Source organism: Dipodomys merriami, unplaced genomic scaffold (assembly GCF_024711535.1).
Source record: "Dipodomys merriami isolate MVZ:Mamm:240054 unplaced genomic scaffold, mDipMer1.0.p SCAF_1803, whole genome shotgun sequence".
Taxonomy (NCBI): Eukaryota; Metazoa; Chordata; class Mammalia; order Rodentia; family Heteromyidae; genus Dipodomys; species Dipodomys merriami.
Window position 1 is genome coordinate 42,529 of NW_027203164.1, and position 9,838 is coordinate 52,366.

A 9,838-nucleotide genomic window follows, 5' to 3' on the forward strand; every position below is an offset into this window, starting at 1 on the left:
TTTCTTTGGGATAAAATTACAATGTTATCTAATTTCAAGTTTTGTAAAGGTTATGCTATGTAAAGGCCTTTCTAAGGTGAAGAATTAATACACTGATTTCAATCTAACCTTTAATTCTATAAATTACATGTATTGTTACACTTGTTTTTTTTGTAATTTACTTTTTAATAACTGTTTTTCATTTCTTGCATCAGAAGAATGAAAAAATATGGAATATTTCACAAATTTTCATATCATCTTTGTGCATGTGCCATGTTAATCTCTGTATTGAAATTTGGGTAGACCTGCTTCTGAAGCATGTACTACCCTCTAAATTTAAGTACTTAATGATGCAATCTTTATACAGGCATCTATCCATGGTTCCCTATTTGTAACAAGGAACCCTTATTGTTCCTAAAAATGCTATTGATCTTATTTCTCTAAAATTCTGTGTATATTGGAAAAAACATATCGTTTGGTCGATTACTCACATTTACAATTTTTTGTCAATGTCTATTTTGTCATTTTCATTTTAAATTTAATCATACTTTGAAACCTTTTCAGCTAAGTCCAAAGGTGTTGGCTTTTCAAATACTTATTTATCAACTCAGTTAGCTTTGTAGAGCTAATAGATTCAAAGTAAGACTTGCTTAAGAGCTACTTCTAAACTTCTGCAGCTTAAAATTTCCCAAATGAGGTCTTGCTGGGACAAATGTCTACCTGAACCTTTACCCTTCTTCCATGTAGGAATAGACCAACCAGAATATCTTACCCTGACAGCATAGATTGTCTTACTGGAACAAAACTAATCTTAGTTACAAGGAATCATAGAGAGATGAACAGTTCAGACAGAAATTTTCAGAATGGAAGATATTTTATCAAAATATAAGTGTTTATTATACTTATCATTTCAAAAGTAGCTAAAGCCAAGAAGGTGAAAAAATTGTTCATATGCATGATTACCTACTGTTCTAGCCTGTGCATCATCCAATCTGGCAGGAATTTACACTACTGATTTTCTATCACCAAATATTTCCATAGCTCCTGAAGAAGGCCATATGTTTCTCCTTGATATTAGGCCTGAAATTGGTAATGTTTTAATCATAGTGTTTCTTCTTGCCTCTAGGCTGTAAATCTACAAATGGTAAAGCTTTAAGTCTAACTCTACCAAAAACTGAGGTAGAGATAATGGAATAATACTTTAAAACAGAGTTGCTGGGGCTGGGAAGGTGGCTCAGTGGTAGAGCACTTGGTTTGCATGCTTGAGGCCCTGGGTTGGATTCCTCAGCACCACATAAGAAAAAAGCCGGAAGTGGCGCTGTGGCTCAAGTGGTAGAGTGCTAGCCTTGAGCTTAAGAGCTGAGGGACAGCACCCAGGCCCAGAATTCAGGCCCCACGACCGGACCCAAAAAACCCCCCCAAAACAGAGTTGCTTTTGATTCCCTAACCACAACACAATAATGCAAAACAATTTTTATTTTATATGTACTTATATATTTTATATTTATATGTGCTGATTTTAAATTTTACACAGTGAATCTTTCTAGAAAATAATTGAAGACTCATCTCAATTTCTCATTTCCTACATTATTTCTGGACCCCAATTCCTTACAAGAATTAGCAGAAATCAATTGTGAAATGCAAGGCAACTTAAAATGAAAGATGAGATCACAAAATCTGAGAGAAAGTACTGTAATTCAAACTTTCAATTTACTAATGACCAGCCCATATGAGTGAACAAAATCACAAATGAACAAGATTATTTTTAGTACCCCTCTCCTAATGATTAATGAAAGATTTCAGTGCAGCCAAAAAAATAGTTTCTGTAGGGCTGGGAAGGTGGCTCAGTGGTAGAGCACTTGCCTTGCATGCCTGAGGCCCTGGGTTCGATTCCTCAGCACCACATAAGCAAAAAGAAAAAAAGCCGGAAGTGGGGCTGTGGCTCAAATGATAGAGCTCTAGCCTTGAGCTGAAGAGCTGAGGGACAGTGCCCAGGCCCAAAGATCAGTCCCCACGACTGGACTCCCCCCAAAAAATAGTTTCTGTAATGATAGATCCATAATTGGTCTACCAAGGCTAGGAATACTTGATTTAGAGGTCAAATATCATTTAGAAAAACATTAACTGTGAAGATCCTTAGTGCTTCAATACACGGGTATTTCAGTAAACTAGGTTCTGTAGTATAAAAAATGTTGTCATTCTCAAACCAATGATAACATACATTTAATCTCCTGGAAGTATATTCATTTTCAACTAAACTATTTAAAATCACATTTGCCAAAATAACCCTTGACAAGTAGATGATAGTGACATTACAATGTTTTCAAGTGTAGGGAGCAAGTTACAAGAGTTGATTTACGTACCCAGCACTAATACCAAACAAGTTAAACCATTCTTTAAAGTGTAGAAATAGTACCCCTCACAATTTGTGTTGTTTAGTGGGTGCCTTCCAGAAATGTGTTAAATAGATCAGCCTCCCATATTTCAAACCCAAATATTAGCTAACAAAGTAAATTTCATCAAATAAGAAGGTACATTTTAAAAAGTCACTAATAACTGCCCTATCATGTGTTGTTTTATGTTTTCCCAATCTGTCTAACATAGTAAGAAATATGATTTTAAATCTTGAATATGGGTACTGATGAGAGATGTGACAAACATAAAATCTGTCTTCTATTTCTGTCATATTCCTCTAAGAAGTAAATTTTAGTTTTCTTCTTTTCCAAAACTTATAGGTAGTAGAAAAAATTATCCTATGCAAAATAAAATAATCACACACCATTGTCCAAAGCTATTTATTAAAAAAACTGGTAGTTAGGAATAAATTCTAAGCCATTTTTAAACTTTCTTATTGATTAAAGATTAATCTTCCAAATGAATGAGAATAAAATCATGTCTAAGTGCTTAACATCTCCAGTCTTGCAAATTGTTATTGCAGATGAATGAATTATGGAAATATAAGCTGACAACAGTTCAAGTGTATGTGGGAGTGAAACTCCATGGAATGTATATAAACCTTTCAAAGTATTAACAGGCAGTTTAACAGAATGACTATCAGGAAATGGAACCCAGAGAGGAACAATAGTCAAGAAATAGAATGAATGAAAAATGGAACAAGGGGCAAGTACAGCTAGAATATGCAATGTACATATGTAATAAAGGAAGTGGTAAATCTGAACTAAATCTTGGAGAAAGGGTTGCTTGAGATTTATAGAAGGAGTGACTCTGATCCAGGAGCATTAGACAATTAGATGGACATATTTAATTGTAAAACACTTGCACAAACTTTTGAAATTCACTTAAAAACAACAATAAAACACACAAAAATCACAACCAAACAGCAATCTCTAGAGCGTATGAATATGCCCTTTCAAAATTTTAAGCAGTTAATGAAGGGCGGTCTTTGGAAAAGCAAAGAAAGCTGTTCAAAGAGGGAAGTTTTGGGTAGGGGAGAATTTTGAACAGACTTAAAAAGATTGTCTAAGGTTATAAATCACCTATATCTACTGCAAATATTTTCTTCTGCGAGTGCTCTTTGTCTGAACTGGATACTCCAGTCCTGAGGCACACTTGATAGCTTGTGAAGAAAGAATGGAAGAAGCAAGATCAAGAACCTATTACTCTACTGGAGAGAAAATAGTACTCTATGTTTTCTCTCAATCTCTTCACTACTCGATTTTCATACTTTTAATAACGTCATGTGATTTTGAAATTTCTTTCCTTCTTGGTTCTCACAAAATAATTGTTCAAAATAATTCATTAAATATTATTTGCCATTATTTTCTATCATGCTCTTTACTTGTTCAAGGGAGTCCATTAAACTTCCCCTTTTCATTTGGTTGCCACGAAAACCCAACAACTATGTTAATGAGGAACAACACTAATGCAAAACTTTGTCTCCAAAAATCCAGTCCAAGAACCTATAATCACAACTATTTGGCTATAATTTTTTTTCTTTTTTCTTTTACCTTGAAATTTTCTTGTGTCTAAAGTGCCCACAAAAATAATTACTCCACCACTTTTTGGTTCAATCACTTCTAACCTCAACGATATATTTTGCTAACAAGATATTTAGAGGAAACCTAAGAATACTCCACTATTATCTTCTCTCTTAAGACTTTTATCTTCTCTCTTAAGACTCTCCTTAGATACCATATCAGGAACAGTGAAGTTATTCTTTGCAAAATTATTTAAATAGATTATTTTCCTCTTGGTCTTGTATTTGCTCAACATGATGTATGGAGAAGAATAGAGTTAAATCACCGATTCCTTGGATGACATTGTCTGTTACAAAGGCAATATTTCTATGTCCTACTTCTATGTCCTCCTCTTAGCTCTTGCTTGATTTCCAATTAATCACAACTTCTTGGCTTCAAGTCTAGTGAAGCTGAAGGACTATAAGACGTCCCCCACTGCTACATCTTCATGGTTTCTCTTTGAAAACTCTTTTATTTGGAGGTGGAATTTATTGTCATGTCTTCGTTCAATTTGTTCTTCATTACACTGAGCCAAATAGGCTCTGTAAAATCACTTAAGGTAGCAAAAACATTAAGACAATCTATATCAAAAAGTTTTAGTCCCCTCCACTGCTGACACCAAAATGCTTAGCTAGGGTATGTAATAACGTGTTTTCTTACCTTTACAATTTGCTCAATTATTTTCTGATCCCCAAACTTTTTGACTTATGTAATAAAAGAAATCTTCACTATCTCATGTTAATAAGGATATTATTTTTTAAACTACTATGAAATGTGAAATCATTGGTTTGAAGTATCCAATCAGATTTTTTTCTGTGTTTCAGTGCTTCACGTGCAAAGACATTGTGGAAAGTATTTAAAAAGAAAAGTGTAAACTCAATACGTTCTTTCATTGTGAAGGGCACTTTCTTCCTAAATATTTTGACTCAAATTATCTTTTTAAGAGAATTACTGTTTAGTAATTAAAGGTCAGTTCACAAATTGTGATGTCTTATTTAAAATAAAAACTTTGAATTTAAATTCCATTACAACCTTGTTTCATGCAGTAAGAGTATATTTCCTGGGTAAGGACAATTCTCATGGGAACCTACAGGATTTACAGCAAGGTTTGTGAGGTTTGTTTGTTTACTGTGAAAATGAGCCATCTTACCCACATTGCTCCTTCTCAGCTATGTCTCCATGAATTTCTTTGCATGAAAGCTTATTTTCTCAGGCAATTTTAAATTTTCTTAATAGGCTAAGTTAAAATTTTGAACAATTAAAATTCACCTGTCATAATTTTAAAACTATTTTGAAATTCCTTTATCAGAATTGCGAATTTACCAATGCTAATTCCACCTTTACCATCAAAAACAGTTAACATGTTGTTTTCATGATATAGTATCCATGAAACTATTATTTTCCAGTGACTTTGTTAGGCATATATATGAACATGATGCTGAGCAAAATGAACTCTAAGATATGGAAAGAGATATTTATTTGCAGTTGTTGTTTTTAATGTACTATGTGATTTCTATTTTCCTTGGGTTTTCCCCTATGGTTTATCTCCTACTGTGTTTCATTTTGGTACCCTGTGTATTGTGTATACATTTACCTTAATTAGGGAAGGGAAGAGGAACAACAAATGGCGAGACAAAGGACAAAAGGCAAACCAATGCAATAGCAATACTCAGAAGACAATATGTTGGAAATGTACATTACAACTTGTGAGGGGTTTTGGGGTGAAGGAAAACTGTGAGAAAAATGAGAGAGAGGATAATAAGTTTGAAAAGTTATGTATTCACTGCCTTACAATTGCTAACGCAGTGCACATCACTTTCACATTAAAATTAAATTTAAAATATAAGCTGCATGAAATAAAATTTCACTGTATTGGTATAGTAAATATTGTTCTTTATGCAGTAACTTTAAAAAAATCAGTACTATTTGGCATCTAATTTGAATGAATTACCCCTTCTTTATGGGAGGGCCATCAACTTGAATGTTATCCAACTAGACAATTTTTTCACAATATACTTGCCAATATTTTCAAAAAAGAATTAACTAGTACTTTCTCATACCAAAACCGAAAACCGTTTAATTCTATGGAAACCCAAAACTTTTAAAAGTAAATAAGTTGTTAAGAGGACAGAATATGTATGTTCTACAAAATTCCTATGACTAATAACTACTCACTTTCAAATTCTGAACATTCCATACCTGAGAGATTCAAAATAGTACCTGTTTCCATGTTATGTAATTCTGCAATAGATGCATTTTCCAATGGGGTGTTACAGATTGAGAAGTGAACAGAAAAATAGCCACATTCTGGTATAGGATAAAACTGTAAAGCATCGGTTATAATTAATTCTTCAAGAGTAAGCAATTGTTTATCAGATTGAGCTATTATTTCTATGACCATCAATCCCAAAATTTATGCCATAAAGTCACCCTAGACCAACAGTTTCCAACTTGTAGGGAATCAAGGATTACTTACTGGTGATCCACTTGCACTAGAAGCATGGTTCTGAACTATTGCTTGCTGATTCTGAACTATTGCGTTGATGATTATATTCTCCAAGAAGAAAAAGTGAAATTTAATTGGTAGCAAAGGACTACTAATACATTTTGACTTCTCATTAGGCATCTTCATTCATCAAAATCACCTGACGACAATAGACAGGACTATTTTTAGATGAAAACAAGTGTCTTTCAAAAAACAAGAATTTAGGTAGTCATACAAAGAACTTCTATTTTACTGCTGCATTATACATTTTTTTCTAAGGTTGGATACCAACATTAGAAAGCTACTAGAAAGCTCTTAAAGCCCATATGTTGAATAGTGAGTTTTCTTACAATATAACATGGTATTTCCCAAATCATTCACATAGAAGGCATTGTTTCCTATTTTTTCATTCCTAGAAGAAGCTGCACATGAAGACACCACTGGTCCTCATTTTCAGTCTGTGCATTTGAATATGAAGGAAAATCTTTCCTCTGCTCTCTATCAATTTTCTACTCTCCATTTAGAATAATTTAGAATAGTAAAAATGAAAAAAGAGAAAATAAATCATGGTCAAAAATCATAAGCAGTAAATACACCATATTTTTCTGAACAGTTCAACCAATGTGAACTATTAGGGAAATACATGGACATCTCATTCCCACTGGCACTCAAAGTCTCTGGTTAGGCAATTCTGATGAAGACAAGGAACAAGATGAAAAAGTGAGGAATGGTATCAATTGCAAGAAAAAAATGGAGTAGGATCCAAACAAATTTCTTCTTTGGGATGCCGAAATTAATCGGCTTACTATGGTGCAGGGACTACTTTCCAAAAAGGCCACCCAGATGAATACTAGGGATAAGGATGAGTATAACCCTCTTCATCTGGAAGCCTAGAGTGGACAATTAGACATTGTCCATGAGTTGGTAGCTCAAGGCAGATATTCATTCAATAACTGTGAATGGCTGGACACCCCTGCACAGTGCTTATATGTGGAATAATACCAGAATGGCTTCTGTCTTACTTCATCATGATGCAGATACCAATCCCCAAACTAAAGGCCTCTTGACCCCTTTGCATCTTGCTGCTGGGAGTAGAAATAGCAAAGATACTCTGTATCTCCTTCTATTGAACCATTATATCAAACCAGGTCTGAAGAACGACTTGGAAGAAACTGCATTTGATATTGCCAAAAGGATAAGTATGTTTCACTACCTATTTGAAGTTGTGGAAAGCTGTACAAATTGTTCTCCTAAGTTGTAATGGTTTGGTTAAGTTTCTTAAATTTCAAAAATGCCAGTCCATCCTTTGTGTCCCTACAAATTTTTTTTCACAATACAAAGCAACAGCAATATCTTACTTTAAAATATCATGGAATCCATGGTATTCTTCCACGTGAATTGCCTGACTTTGTTGGCAAAATGTATTCAAGAGTTGTTTGTGTACATCTATAATGACTTCTGCAGAGTTTGTGAATTTTTTTAAATCATAAATAATTTTAACTTATCTGTTGAAATGAATAGTATAGGAACTAAAGATGTTCCTGGTGCTTTTCTGAAAAAAGTATATCTATGTTGGCATAATGTCCATAATCTATTTCATTCCCTCCTGGATATAATACTTTGAATTATACATTGTTATACAATGTATAGGTTCATTAATAAATGTGTCCTTTCAGATTGCATTCCATATAGAAGAAGTTTAAGATTCCTTTTTTTCTTAGGTCCTTATATTATTTTTTTTCTATGGGATAAAATGACAATGTTATCTAATTTCAAGTTTTGTAAAGCTTATGCTATGTAAAGGTCTTTCTAAGGTGAAGATTTAATACACTGATGTCAAACTAACATTTATTTCTGTGAATTACATGTATTGTTACACTTGTATTTTTGTAATCAACTTTTTTTTTAGGGGGGGGGGGTCCGGTCGTTGTCCATAACTCTGGGCCTGGGCGCAGTCCCTCAACTCTTCAGCTCAAGGCTAGCGCTCTACCACTTGAGTCACAGAACCACTTCCTGTTTTTTTGTTTTTGCTTATGTGGTGCTGAAGAATCGAACCCAGGGCCTCATGCATGCAAGCAAGCCCTCTACCACTGAGCCACCTTCCCAGCCCCAACTTTTTAATAACTGTTTTTCATTTCTTGCATCAGAAGAATGAAAAATATGGAATACTTCACAAATTTTCATACCATCCTTGTGCAAGTGCCATGTTAATCTCTGTATTGTTGTAATTTGGGTAGACCTGCTGCTGAAGCATGGAGTATCCTCTTAATTTAAGTACTTAATGATGCAATCTTTATACAGGCATATATCCATGGTTGCCTATTTGTAACAAGGAACCCTTAATGTTCCTAAAAATGCTATTGATCTTATTTATCTAAAATTCTGTGTATAGTGGAAGAAACTTGTATCGTTTGGTCGATTGCTCCCATTTATAATTTTTTTTTATCAATGACTATTTTGTCATTTTCATTTTAAATTTGATCATACTTTTAAGCCTTTACAGCTAAATCCAAAGGTGATGGCTTTTCAGGTACTTATTTATCAACTCAGTTAGCTTTGTAGAGCTAATGGATTCAAAGTAAGCCTTGCTTAAGAGCTACTTCTAAACATCTGCAGCTTAAGATTTCCCAAATGAGGTCTTGCTGGGACAAATGTCTACGTGAACCTTTACCCTTCTTCCATATAGGAACAGACCAACCAGAATATCTTACCCTGACAGCATAGATTGTCTTACTGGAACAAAACTAATCTTAGTTACAAGGAATCATAGAGAGATGAACAGTTCAGACTGAATTGTTCAGAATGGAAGGTATTTTATTAAAATATAATTGCTTATTATACTTATCATTTCAAAAGTAGCTCAAGCCAAGAAGGTGAAAAAATTGTTCAAATGCATAATTACCTACTGTGCTGGCCTGTCTATCATCCAACCAGGCAGGAACTGACACTACTGACTTTGTATCACCAAATATTTCCATACCTCCTGGAGAAGTCCATACGTTTCTCCTCGATATTAAGCCTTAAATTGGTAATGTTTAATCACAGTGTTTCCTCTTGCCTCTAGGCTGTAAAGCAACAAATGGTAAAGCTTTAAGTCTAACTCTACCAAAAACGGAGGTAGAGATAATGGAATAACACTTTAAAACAGAGTTGGCTTTGATTCCCTCAGCACAACACAATAATGCAAAACAATTTTTATATTATATATACTTATATATTTTATACTTATATGTGCTGATTTTAAATTTCACACAGTGAACCTTAATAGAATTGATAATTAGACAAATATATTGACATTTATTCCCATAAATAGATTGGAATATAAATAATTAGGTTTAGAATATATACTAGAATATAAAAAGTATCAATGCAATATCTTCGTTATAAACTTGTGATA

The 9,838-nt window shown here is 33.7% G+C and overlaps 2 pseudogenes; both read right to left on the reverse strand.

Annotated features, from left to right (window-relative positions):
* Nucleotides 1-202: 202 nt before the first annotated feature.
* LOC138830026 (U6 spliceosomal RNA) lies at nucleotides 203-299 on the reverse strand (annotated as a pseudogene).
* Nucleotides 300-8,595: 8,296 nt separating this feature from the next.
* On the reverse strand, nucleotides 8,596-8,695 carry LOC138830025 (U6 spliceosomal RNA; annotated as a pseudogene).
* Nucleotides 8,696-9,838: the final 1,143 nt, after the last annotated feature.